Raw genomic sequence first — 13,311 nt, forward strand, 5'->3', positions numbered from 1 at the left:
AGATGTGCTAAAACTTGGATAAAGTGATAAAACCCACCCTCACAAATAAAACTTAAAACTAAATCATCTGATGAGGCATTGTCAGATAAAATTAGCAGCAGTGAGTCCGGTAACCAGAGATTTCGTTGCTGGGCAGTCAAAGTGGGACAGAGTACCGGAATGTGGGCCACTGTCAACTGGGCGCCACACCGACACTCGGGCAGGTCTTCACGGCGAATGAGGTAACCCTGAGTCGCCCAAGTGTGGCCGATGCAGAGCCGGCAGAGGACAACCGATTCCCTGCGAGAGGCCCGCACGTAAGTTTTCCACACATTCGTAGTATCCTTATTGACACAGACTTTGTTGTGCGTACTACAGGGTGATTCAAAAAGAATACCACAACTTTAGGAATTTAAAACTCTGCAACGACAAAAGGCAGAGCTAAGCACTATCTGTCGGCGAATTAAGGGAGCTATAAAGTTGGATGGGAACAATGGCAGGAGGGTGTCCACAATGAGGAAATCAAAGAAAAACTGGGAATGAACTCTATAGATGTAGCAGTCAGGGCGAACAGGCTTAGGTGGTGGGGTCATGTTACACGCATGGGAGAAGCAAGGTTACCCAAGATACTCATGGATTCAGCAGTAGAGGGTAGGAGGAGTCGGGGCAGACCGAGGAGAAGGTACCTGGATTCGGTTAAGAATGATTTTGAAGTAATAGGCTTAACATCAGAAGAGGCACCAATGTTAGCACTGAATAGGGGATCATGGAGGAACTGTATAAGGGGGGCTATGCTCCAGACTGAACGCTGAAAGGCATAATCAGTCTTAAATGATGATGATGATGATGATGATGATAAAGTTTCATTTAGTTGTACATTTGTTCGCTAGAGGCGCTGTTGACTAGGCGTCAGCGTGATTTTACCCTTGCTCAAATGGAAACAGATTAATCTTTCGTTTCAAAGATTGTGTTTAGTGATGAAGCAACTTTCCACACTAACGGGAAAGTCAACCGTCATAATGTCTGTATATGGGGCACTGAGAATCCGCGGGAAACAACTCAGTATGAACGTGACTCGCCTAAGGTGAACGTTTTCTGTGCCATTTCAGCCAATAAAGTTTTTGGTCCCTTTTTCTTCAAAGGTGCTACTGTAACTGGACTACAGTATCTGGACATGTTAGAGAATTGGCTGTTCCCTCAGCTCGAACAAGAAGCACAACAATTCATATTTCAGCAGGATGGAGCGCCACCACATTGGCACTTATCTGTCCATAACTACCTGAACGTCAACTACCCGAGGCGATGGATCGGCCGCCAGGCAGCCCGTGACAGAGCACTTCATCACTGGCCTCCAAGAAGCCCTGATCTTACCCCCTGCGATTTTTTCTTATGGGGGTATGCTAAGGATATGGTGTTTCGGCCACCTCTCTCCGAGGCACCATTGATGATTTGAAACGAGAAATAACAGCAGCTATCCAAACTGTTACGCCTGATATGCTACAGAGAGTGTGGAACGAGTTGGAGTATCGGGTTGATATTGCTCGTGTGTCTGGAGCGGGCCATATTGAAGATCTCTGAACTTGTTTTTGAGTGAAAAAAAAACCTTTTTAAATACTCTTTGTAATGATGTATAACAGAAGGTTATATTATGTTTCTTTCATTAAATACACATTTTTAAAGTTGTGGTATTCTTTTTGAATCACCCTGTATTACGCCATTCCGTTTCCCAAAGTCGAAAAACTCTAAGGTGTAAGTCAGAGCGCAGGTCAGGTTCAGAGATGCCCGTCTCCAGAAGCTGTTTCCGCATAGCCCGTTCGGCCAGCCTGTCGGCAAGTTCGTCGCCTGGGATGCCGACGTGTCCCGGGGTCCACACAAACACCACTGAACGATGGGACCGTCCCAGGGCATAGATGGACTCCCGGACAGACGCTACCAAAGGGTGGTGAGGGTAGCACTGGTCAACAGCTTGTAGGCGGCTCAAGGAATTGTAGCGGGACTTAGAATTTCGCCGCGCTACACTCGTTCCCTCAGATAAAACATATCCCGTCGCAGCGGTATGAGCGCTCGACGGCAGAGAAAATACAAAAATGGTAACTCTTTTTTTGTTTTCTATCCGTTTTTTGTTTGTCTCTTGATAGCCGAAGCTTAAGGCAGACGTGATCTGATTAAGACGAAAAAACTTATTAATGTGTAGACATTGTGGAAGTTGTTATGAAATTCGGAGGATGGAGAGAAGCAACTAAAATAAATTGCATTTAATATCAAGACGGTTTTGGATACATTAGAAATTCCTGGACAATGAAACTTATTGCAAGATTTCGGAGCAGACTTTTCACACAGAAATGAAGGAGATTTTTGAAGACCTGGACGCCGCACGAAAGAAGACATGTTAACCTGGTAAAGGATGAACTCTTATCTACGCCATTTCCCCGTCAGTTACATTTTGTTATTCTCTGTTCTTTTTCAAAAATTTTTGTAGTGGAAATTGGTTTAACTCTTGCTCAAAAACGCCACAAGGACCACCCCAACAATAGCTTTTCCGAATAACGAAGTCCGATAGCTTTTCCGTAATACAAAGTCCGATTTGCTTTTCATTCTTTCCCTTTTTCACGATCTCTCTTCTCCATTTATTTTTTTATTAACCACTACAGAATCAGTACACAGAAGAAACGATTGGCCGGGGCACGAACGGATATATTGAAATGCACGAGAAATGGCCACCAGTTGTGCAGTGAGTACACTCCAGCCATCGGGCAAGGAATGCTGTTCAAATCGGCCTCTGTGGACGTAGGCAAACCCGACGTGACCGTCAGCCATCGAGCCATCGGTGTAAACCACTCGAGAGCCGCGGAACACGTCAAGAATCGAGAGGAAGTGACAGTGGAGAGCGGCAGGAGTAACCGAGTCCTTAGGGTAGTCCGAAACATCCAGACGAATCTGCGGCCTAGGTGTACACCGCGGAGGTGTATGCGGACGGACCTTTGCAATGACACCAGTGCAAAATCAGACTGTGAGGTTGGAAAAACACACACAATGATGAAATTTATTCCCGAATGAGATTTTCACTCTGCAACGGAGTGTGCGCTGATATGAAACTTCCTGGCAGATTAGAACTGTGTGCCCCACCGAGACTCGAACTCGGGACCTTTGCCTTTCGCGGGCAAGTGCTCTACCATCTGAGCTACCGAAGCACGACTCACGCCCGGTGCTCACAGCGTTACTTCTGCCAGTATCTCGTCTCCTACATTCCAAACTTTACAGAAGCTCGGTCGGGCACACAGTTTTAATCTGCCACGAAGTTTCATATCAGCGCACACTCCGCTGCAGAGTGAAAATCTCATTCTGGAAACATCCCCCAGGCTGTGGCTAAGCCATGTCTCCGCTATATCCTTTCTTTCAGGAGTGCTAGTTCTGCATGGTTCGCAGGAGAGCTTCTGTAAAGACATATTTAAATATGTCTGCTTGTGTCTGTATGTGTGGATGGATATGTGTGTGTGTGCGCGAGTGTATACCTGTCCTTTTTTCCCCCCTAACGTAAGTCTTTCCGCTCCCGGGATTGGAATGACTCCTTACCCTCTCCCTTAAAACCCACATCCTTTCATCTTTCCCTCTCCTTCCCTCTTTCCTGATGAGGCAACCGTTGGTTGCGAAAGCTAGAATTTTGTGTGTATGTTTGTGTTTGTGTGTCTATCGACCTGCCAGCGCTTTCGTTCGGTAAGTCACCTCATCTTTGTTTTTATATATAATTTTTCCCACGTGGAATGTTTCCCTCTATTATATATATATATATATATATATATATATATATATATATATAAAACTATTTTTTATATAAACTTTAAGAAGAAACCACATTCGAAGAAATGGTATTTGAAGCACCAAAAAGGAGGCAAACGCATTGAACCAGGTCATTTCTGCAGCCGACAAAAACTGGATTGTGGAATCATACTTCCACTAGACAACTGAAGACAAATATCATCTTGTAACCATTTCACAGAAAAGCTACTGTCACGAAATATGCCAAATTTAAGTAAATAAAAATAGTGAGCATATTTCACAGAGAAAGTGATTTTCTAAGATGACACAGTAGCTTCCCTCAAAGAAAGTAACTCCAACTTTTCAGCAGCCCACATACGTATTTGCACGTTGCCCGACATTATTTACTACAGTTCTGTGTGGCACACAAAAATAGACCACCTGTGCTTGGTCTGCATTTGCTATTTGTGAATGTAAATAAAAACTTTTGCATCATCCGATGTGATAAAGATATTGAACTCTTTCTGTATGCCTGAGGTAGTTTTTGCACAACTGGGGTTCCACAACAAAGAGAGAGATTATTTCGTTGCATAAATCACTGAACGCAACTATGTGAAACTTTAAATTCCATTGGCAAAATGTTCTATTTTGCAGCCTTTTATTTGAACAATACCAGTTGTAACAGCATACCCAAATTTACTGTTTTGAACTACAAAATCACGAAAATATTTTTCCACATCTGAATATTCGCACTTTTGTCCTCAAAATGAACAGACTTTTCGAACTATTCATGAGTTTCTTTCACTTGCACACGACCCACAAAGGTTTTTTTCATATACATGAAATCTACATCCAGCTTCCCACTTTCCATGTTCCTCGGCATGATGACAGTGGATACCTTGAAACTGCTCAGTTATGTAAGGCTGCCAATAATGTTTAGTGTCTACATCATGTACGTGTGAGGTGCTATCCAAAAAGTCCGAGACTTTCATTGTGCCGATCAATAGGTAAACTGCGCGTCATTTATGACGGCGGCCGAGTTTAGGTTCGTTCTGCGCATCTGATGTCACAAAACACAGTCAGCCAATGAACAGAGAACGACGCTGCCAGAGCTCGACTGCAGAGCAAAGCACGGACGAGTGTCTTCAGTTTTAGAAACGTTCAGTCATAAATAAAGTAATTGAACAAAAGCAGTGTCTTGATAGCAGACTTTTTTTATAGAAAGTTTGGAAAAAGCATTCTTTATACCAATTGCTTCATATTCTATTAATTAATTAAACCAAACAAGCAATAAGCCTCCTAATTCAGGCGATAGCTAGGAAAGGTGTTTGTATCATTCTCACTAGCCGCTTTTTCGCAATAAAGAACAGCGGTAATTGTTATTTCCCATTGTACTTGACGAAACGTGAGTAATTCATAGTCATACCAACAGTGTTTGTCGGTATTTTGCGTGATATTTTAAAGTCCTCCGGGAGCTGCATTGAACGACGAGCCATGTTAGTGTAATTGTTGAAGTGTATGGCTGCTAAGTGAAAGGTTCAGAGTTCAAGCCTTGTTCGGTGCTTAATATTTTCTTTATTTAAAAACAATATCGAAGTGTCTTACTTCATGAATTTTATTAGTTTGAATGTAATTTTTTGAAATTTCTAGTGGCAAGTAAAATCAACCATACGGAAAAGTTTACGATGTGGACTTTTACCTCTGCAAACTCTTCAAAATTTCGTGCAATGGTTTACTACATCTAATGCTGCACAATAACTGCGTTGAACATCGAAACAAAATTAAGTCATTTATGGGGGGAAGGTATCAGTCAAGAAGATGTGTAAAAATCAAATTTTTGGGCGAAATAGCTTTTGTGAAATCGAATGATAAAGTGTGTCAAAGCAGTCGGAACACCATGCGACTGCAAAGGCGAGCAGTGCAGTGATGACAAGGGGAGCACGTCTCTGTAGCAGCAAAAGGGTTAATGCGGCCATGGTGGCTATATTTCATAATCTGCGCGCTCCCCCCTAAACGTTAAGTTTGCAAACTATATTATACTATGGCGCTGCTTCTCTTGGCGCATACAACTGGCAACGCAGCAATCTCCCGCACCTGGGCGGGCATGCGTGAACCGCTAAGATAAAAGAATTGAACTATAGCAATACGACATTCAGCCACTAGGTGTCTCGATCACAGGTCTTAGCTACTGCGGCACAACTTGCATCGTGTTTGACGCACGGAATAGTGAGTTGTTTTTGTGTGTGTGTCAAGGCGTTTCAATGCAAATTGTGAAATGGATAATGTGAAGAAGCAATGGATTTGCATCAAATTTTGTTTCGAGTTGAGGAAAACTGCAGACGAAACTCGCCCCATGCTGACAGAGGCATTTGGAGAGAGTGTGTCGCATCAAACAAAACCATCTGACCGATTCGAGAGCCTCGAGGAAGGCTGAGAATCCATGATAAATGACAAAACATTCTGGTCGACTGTCAACCTGCACAACTCTGAAAATGATCACGAAAGTGCCAGATGCGATTCACAAAGACCTAAGGCACACAATTCACGGTGTTGGTAACAGACTCGGGCTGTCATACGGTACACGTCAACGAATTCTAGCCGACGAACTGAACATCAGAAGAATTGTTCTCAAGTTTGTCTCTCACGTTCTCAGCATGAACCGATGAAACCTCACGGTTCAGACGTGCACAGAACTGCAACAAAGAACTGGAGACGTCCAAAATTCTTATCTAGGGCTGTGACACGTCATAAATCTTAGGTCTACGATTACGATTCTGAAATGAAGCAGCAGTCACCACAATGGAAAATGCCATCTTCTCCGAGACCCAAAAAAGTTCGACAAGTTCACAGTGAAACGGAGTCGGTGCTGATCATTTTTTTCAACATTCGGGGAATAGTGCATACGGAGTTTGTTTCACCTGGTCACGCTGTCAACAGGCAGTTTTACTGTGACGTTTCGAGCAACTGGGAGAAAATGTTCGGCACAGATGGCCAGAGTCAGTGCACTGCGACAACACACCCGTGCACACATTGCCTATTATGAAGGAATTCCTGGTCAAAAACAACATGTCAACGGTCCTACACCCTCCGTAGCCACCAGACATAGCTTTTTGTGCCTTCTACCTGCTCCCAAACATGAAAATCACATTGAAAAGGTGACGTTTTGACTCGGCTGAAGACATCAGAGTGGAACTGCAACGCGTCTCAGATATGTGAATTTAGACTTTCTCGGTGAATCTCGACGCTGAAGTCTTCTCGGTTTATCGGCAGAGTCGAGGCGTCGTTCTGTGGCAACGTTTCGACAAGTTTTCTGCTTGTCATCTTCAGGCAAAGTGTCCGGTTCGTGCCCTGTCCGGTTCTTCACAGTCGCTGGACAGCAGGCTCCTCTACCTCGTCTGCATCAGCAATGCTAATCATGCGCCTCCGGACAAGAATACGGTTAGAAGGCTGTACCCCGGAGCACCGATACCGCCACACCTGTACGGACTTCGAATGATACACAAGAAGGGAGTTCCACTATGTCCTATAATGGACGTTGTAACAATCCGAGTCAAGATAGATGTAACGGAACTCGAATAGTGTATTTGCCTCTATTGGTTACGGTAGAGAGATCGATCTTTCGGTCCTGTCTGTATATTTATATATAATATTGCACGAATAAAGGCTGGGCGACTGTAAAGCTATCATTAAAAACGCACTCCGTGCAATTTGTTACGATTTGGTCGGTCATAATAATAATAATAATAATAATAATAACATGCATTTGAATACAATTAAAATATAACGGCGATACCTGTTTAGTGTTATTGGAAATAATATGTAGTAAATTAATGAGTAAGGTAGCCAATCCTATAAGAAGAGGTAAAAGTGGGGATATTGAGGTGTTTTGCTTTATATCGACGAAGCCGAAGATACGGCGTCATTTTTTTTCGTTTACTCTTAGAAATAAGCAAGTAAAGAAGTGCTAATTGTGCATAGTGAAAAAATATAGGGGCGAGTTTTAAATAACTACGGTATACAATCAGAGTAACAAAAGGACATTTAGTTACACGAAATCGCGGATAGCGAAGTGTGGTCATTAAATTGAGTACACCTACAGGGCGGTCAATTCCTGGACAAATCTATACGCATCTCACGACGGACGCGGAATTGAGGCTGTTTTTTTTTTTTTTTAATTATATCGCGGAGAGCTGGCTCCAATTGTGGAAAGGAGAAAACCATTAACTTTAACGCGAACCCTTAATAATAGCGGACCGGAGAGAAAAGTGTGTAATTGTCTTACGGCTAACACACACATTCGTGGAGGGTGGTGGCTAAACTAGAAGAGTCACTTACGAAATACTGTATCATTATCATTGACTGTTGGTGTCTAGCAACCAAAACTGTTCGTCAAAGGGTTTCGATGGAACTTGGGAGTTAGGGTTCACGCACTCGCATGTACTCCACATCAGGGTGTGAATGAGTGGTCAATGCGAAATAAAACTTTGAACAAAGTTACGTTAAATAAAACAGAAGAAACAAGACAGTTTGGTCGTATCTGTTATTATTCCATAAACTGTAACATTTCTTATCGTTGTACGAAGCCTTTATAGACGATCGTTAGGACAATTTGCTTCGAAGTTACGTTTTGGGGACCTGGTCAAGAGGGGGTAGTTGGTAGATCCTAACTACTGCAGCTATTCTGGAATCACGTGCTACCGTGACCGTTGTGTGTTGTCAATGACTTAAGGTTACCACATCTCATGCTCTAAGATCGACTCGCCTTTCCTCTTGGTATAACAGTGCCTCACGGCAACAACGACAACGCCGACGACGAAGGAAGATACGGTACAATGTAAAAGATTCACCAACTTATGAAATAGCCTAATGCCTGGTGGAGCTATTGAAGCCTCTCTCGGCCACTGTCCTCACCGTGTCAAAACCTCGACGGAGTTTGTGAAGATTCTTCGAGGGAAACATCTGGACAGAGGAGACATCCCGCTCAATTTTGATGTCGTGTCCCTTTTCACACGGGTACTTCGAGGCCCTCGACATTACTAAGGGACCACTTAGACAGTGACACAGTGGAACTGCTCTACCACACACTCACTACCACATACTTCCAATGTGGCGGTAAATTCTACCAACAGATAGACGGAGTGGCCACAAGTTTCTCGCCGGCGCCACGTATCGCAAACCTGTACACTGAACACTTTGAAGAACTGGCTCTCGAAATGGTACATCTGAAATCAAAGGTGTCCTACCGCTAAGTGGGTGACACGTTTGCGATTTGGCCACGTGGTGAAGAAAATCTACAAGAATTTCTTAACCACGTCAGCAGCGTACGTGACAATATTAAATTCACCGAGGAGGTGGAAGAAAACTGATGTCTGCCTTTCCTCGACATCACGATAAAGAAGAAGACTGACAGCACGTTAGGCCATTCTGTTTACAAGAAGAACACACGCAGCGACCTGCACCTTAAAGCCAGTAGCTGCCACCGTCCAGCACAACGCAAATCCACGCTAACCGTCTAGGTGTGCAGAGCGCGGGACGTGTGAGACGAGGAGAGTTTACGGGCCGAATTGCAGCAACTGAGAAAAACTTTTCACGAGAACGGCTATTCTGAGACACAGATAATATTCGCTTTCCAACCGAGCGAGAAGAGAGAAGTAGTACGTGAAGAAGACACCCGGCACTTCGCGTTCCTTTTGTATGCCAGCCTGCCAGGATATTAGAAAAGAGCACCATTGAAACAGTCTTTCACTCGACGGCCAAAATCGAAAACGCGCTAGGCTCAGTGAAGGGTAAACTACAAGTACAGGCACACGGAGTCTACAGTGTCAGATGCGAGAGTGGCAAACGGTACGTCGGCCAAACACGGCGACATATATCGCAGCACTGTTTGAAACAGGTAAGGAGCGTTTGCCCGAGCCAAACAGAGAAATCTGCAGTTGCATAGGGAAAGCATACTTTCTCAAACAAACAAAGCTGCCGTGCATGGCGAACAGATTCTGGGATACTATCTTCGAAGAGACTTCGAAGATACGAGTCTACGAAAACCTTGTCAACCGAGATAGCGGTTGCCAACTTAGCACCGTACAGGATGCAGCAATAACAAAAGTATGACAAGAATGCCCCGATGCGAAACTGACGAAGGCAGAAAACTGAACGGACACGCTACGTCGGGATGCGACGACTGCACCCACCCACGCACAGGGAGCCGACCACCACTACCGGCTGCAACTCCGCACCACGACACCCCTTCTGGAGGAGAGGCAGGTGACCCGCGGTCCAGCGGCTATAAACAACCGGACAGAACACGAACCAGACACTTTGCCCGAAGATGACGAGTAGGAAATTTGTTGAAACTCTGTCGCAGAATGCCTCGACTGCACTGATAGCCTGGGAAGACTTCCTCAATTGTTGATCTCTGATGTTTTGGGTCCCACCTTGTAGCAGCAGTAGTAGTAGTAGTACTTCATAACCAGAGGTAAATTTAGTGGTGTGGCCTGTGTCACTTTTTCCTATAATATTGTGTCAAAAGTTAAGTGCAGCCTATATTCACGCAAATCTATATATATAAAAGAAAGTCTTGTTAGTTACACTATTTATAACTCAAGAACGGATGGACCGATTTGACTGAAAGTTGGTGGAGACGGACATAGGATAGTTTTTATCCCGTTCGACCACTATAAAACGTGGTACAACAAAAACACATTTGGCATGGAACAACAAAATGCAAATGTCAGCTAAACGTCTACGGTTAAGTATCAGTATATACCATTAATTAAAAATTTAAAGAAATAATTTGTATCGTCTTTGAATCATCATTAACAGTGCAATGACCAAGACGATCGAATATTTCTCGACAAAGCCGTAATGCAAGAAGGATACAAAACATTGCGAATGACAGGACTGAAGAAGAACAACAAATTGCCCACAAAGAGCGCCACGTTAGTGTCGCTCGACTTTGTGCTTCTCAGTCACAAGAGCAAAGTGAGGCAGCCCATGAAACGGCTCTGTTGGCATTCCTGATTTACTGTCTGGCGATTGCCGCCAAACACTGCCAGTAGTTCCAAGATCAATGGCTGCAGACAAAATAAAAGCTTGCCTCAAATCATCAAATCTATGCCGCTATGTGATGAAACTTCAGCTGACAACAAACATGAGAGTTGCATTGCTTAATCAGGGTGTATACGTGGACAAAGAAGAAAAATTCGCGGATTTCCCGGTTAAAAATACATTTTCTCCCGGGTGAAAATGACAGTACATTTTCTCTCGGAACTGTATAACTTATCCATCCTTTGAATGGTTATGGTTTTATACACGGGCGTAGAATTTCCCGGTGCTTTAGAAAACGAAACACAGGGGAAAAAAACGTTTTGGAAAGATCTTTGATGTGCAGTAACATGTACGCTGCATATTTTCGTATAACGAAAGTATAAATTCGAATTCCACCAAATACCGCATATTACTTTCTGAAGCGTTGAAATCGAGATTGTGATGCGCTTTTGTAAGCCAGTCATAGCTCATGTCATGTGATTTTCACCAGCCGATGATACCAGGTATTCAGCGCTTATGAAACGTGATGAAGTCAGCCAATAGCAACATTACTGTTAAGTAGCGCGAATACACACAAACAGAAGAAGTTAATGGTTTAAATTAATATACATAGTGTTGCTACAAGAAAAGTAAAGCTTTCACTTATAATATTGGTCTATAAAATTAATACGCTGGAAGAGAAGCTAAGTTTTCACATATAATGTTGGTCTTTTATGCGCGTATTACAATTTAAGATATATCACAGAAATGTGCCATTAAAATTTTTAATAACGACATAAATGTCTGTTCTTCTAGGCTTGAAATTCATCAAAATAGCTCATCATCAAAGAGTTTATTTTTAAATGAGATTCAAACGCTCTTGATTTAAGAAATTCATCATACATTCTCGTACGTAGTTCAACTTGCGTAAAAGGAAATTTTCTTTGATAGTAATGCTTTTCAAACCACCATTCGGGATATTTTCCCGCGGCCTGTTAGAAATAGGTTCGTTTCTGCAGTTGCCAGAGAGCGCCAGATAATAGGCGTCACCGCGTTTGCGCACTACGATGTCGTAGGCAGCTGCATGTTCGTACTTGTAAAACAATAAAAGATCTTACATTAGGTCATAAAAGAAACAAGACATTCGAACCTGTGGCTGCTTACACAGCCAACAGCCGCATTTCTGTAGCCAGAAGAAAGAGTAGGTACTACTCAATGGCGCATGCGCACGATTCTGCTTGTAACTGCTAAAAAGAATCTAATGTAAAAAGTTGTGACGTCACGCTCATCGGAGGCAATTTGTTGTTACGAATCATTGCATATTCTTCCTAAAGCCTTTGCCAAATTTTGCTATTGGCAGACGCTTGTAGGAGCACTGCGTTTTGTTGCTGTATATGGCGCATTTACTTTGCAGTTTTCGTTTCTTCACTCGTTCATGTTTTACTGCTGAAGTATTATTCTGCAGTAGCGGGATACAGTAATATTCTTTGTAAGAGTATCTGTTCTTACCAGTCAAAATTACAAAAATTTGACTGAAAACAATGAAAAATTCCCGGAATTCTAAAACATTCCTGGGTTTTTCCCTGTTTTCTCCCAGATGAAAAAATTCCTGGGTTTTTCCCAGATCTCCGGGTTGTCCTGGGTCGTATACACCTCGTTAATGATACATCTGATGAAGATTTCTCTGAGCAATTGCTGACTATCGGTAATGGTCGAGTACCTGTCGAAGAATCGAGCGGATTGATTTAATTTCCTCAATTTCGGTAAGTTTGCCTCATCGAAAGACGAACTTATCAACAAAGTATTCCCAAACATCATTACTAACTACAAAAGTAATGTATGGTTGAGTGAGCGAGCAATTTTAGCAGCTGAGTATAAAGATGTAGATGACCTAAACTACATAATTCAGAATGGGATCATTGGTAAAATGCATTCATTCAAATCTATTGACTGTGTAACAAATGAAGATGAAGCCACCACCTATCCAATTGAATTTTTAAACTCCTTGGATGTGCCTGGCTTACCACTGCACAATTTACGCCTAAAAGTTGGCTCTGTAGTAACCATGCTGCAAAACATAAACCAACCAAAACTGTGCAACTGTTCGCGTTTGGAGGTAAGTAAATTTATGAACAATGTTATTTACGCAACGATACTCAAAGGAAAATTCGAAGGTGAGGAAGTTCTCATTCCGAGGATGCCGATGATCCCAACCGATATGCCGTTTAAAAGTTTAAAAGACTTCAATTTCCAGTCTGTCTTGCATTTGCCATGACCATTAACAAATCACAAGGGCAATGCTTGAAAGTTTGTGGTTTAAATCTGGAATATCCATGTTTTTCACATGGTCAATTATATGTGGCATGTTCACGGGTTGGAAGACTATCTACGTTGTTTGTTCTTGCGTCTAATAATAAAACAAAAAATGTCGTGTCACACAAGGTACTTAATTGAACAGTGGAGGCTATGCACCAAAAACCATAAAGAATAAAGAATCATTAAAATACTTAATTTTTTTATTTGTATTTCCTAATAAAAAATTGAACTTAACAT

The 13,311-nt window shown here is 42.6% G+C and overlaps 1 protein-coding gene across 2 annotated transcripts in view; it reads right to left on the reverse strand.

Moving 5' to 3' along the window:
* Positions 1–13,311, reverse strand: part of LOC126213308 (uncharacterized) — a 229,667-nt gene that overhangs the window by 120,673 nt on the left and 95,683 nt on the right. The gene's annotated exons all lie outside the window — the stretch shown is intronic.

The sequence above is a fragment of the Schistocerca nitens genome, chromosome 11 (genome assembly GCF_023898315.1).
Source record: "Schistocerca nitens isolate TAMUIC-IGC-003100 chromosome 11, iqSchNite1.1, whole genome shotgun sequence".
In the NCBI taxonomy this organism is placed as follows: Eukaryota; Metazoa; Arthropoda; class Insecta; order Orthoptera; family Acrididae; genus Schistocerca; species Schistocerca nitens.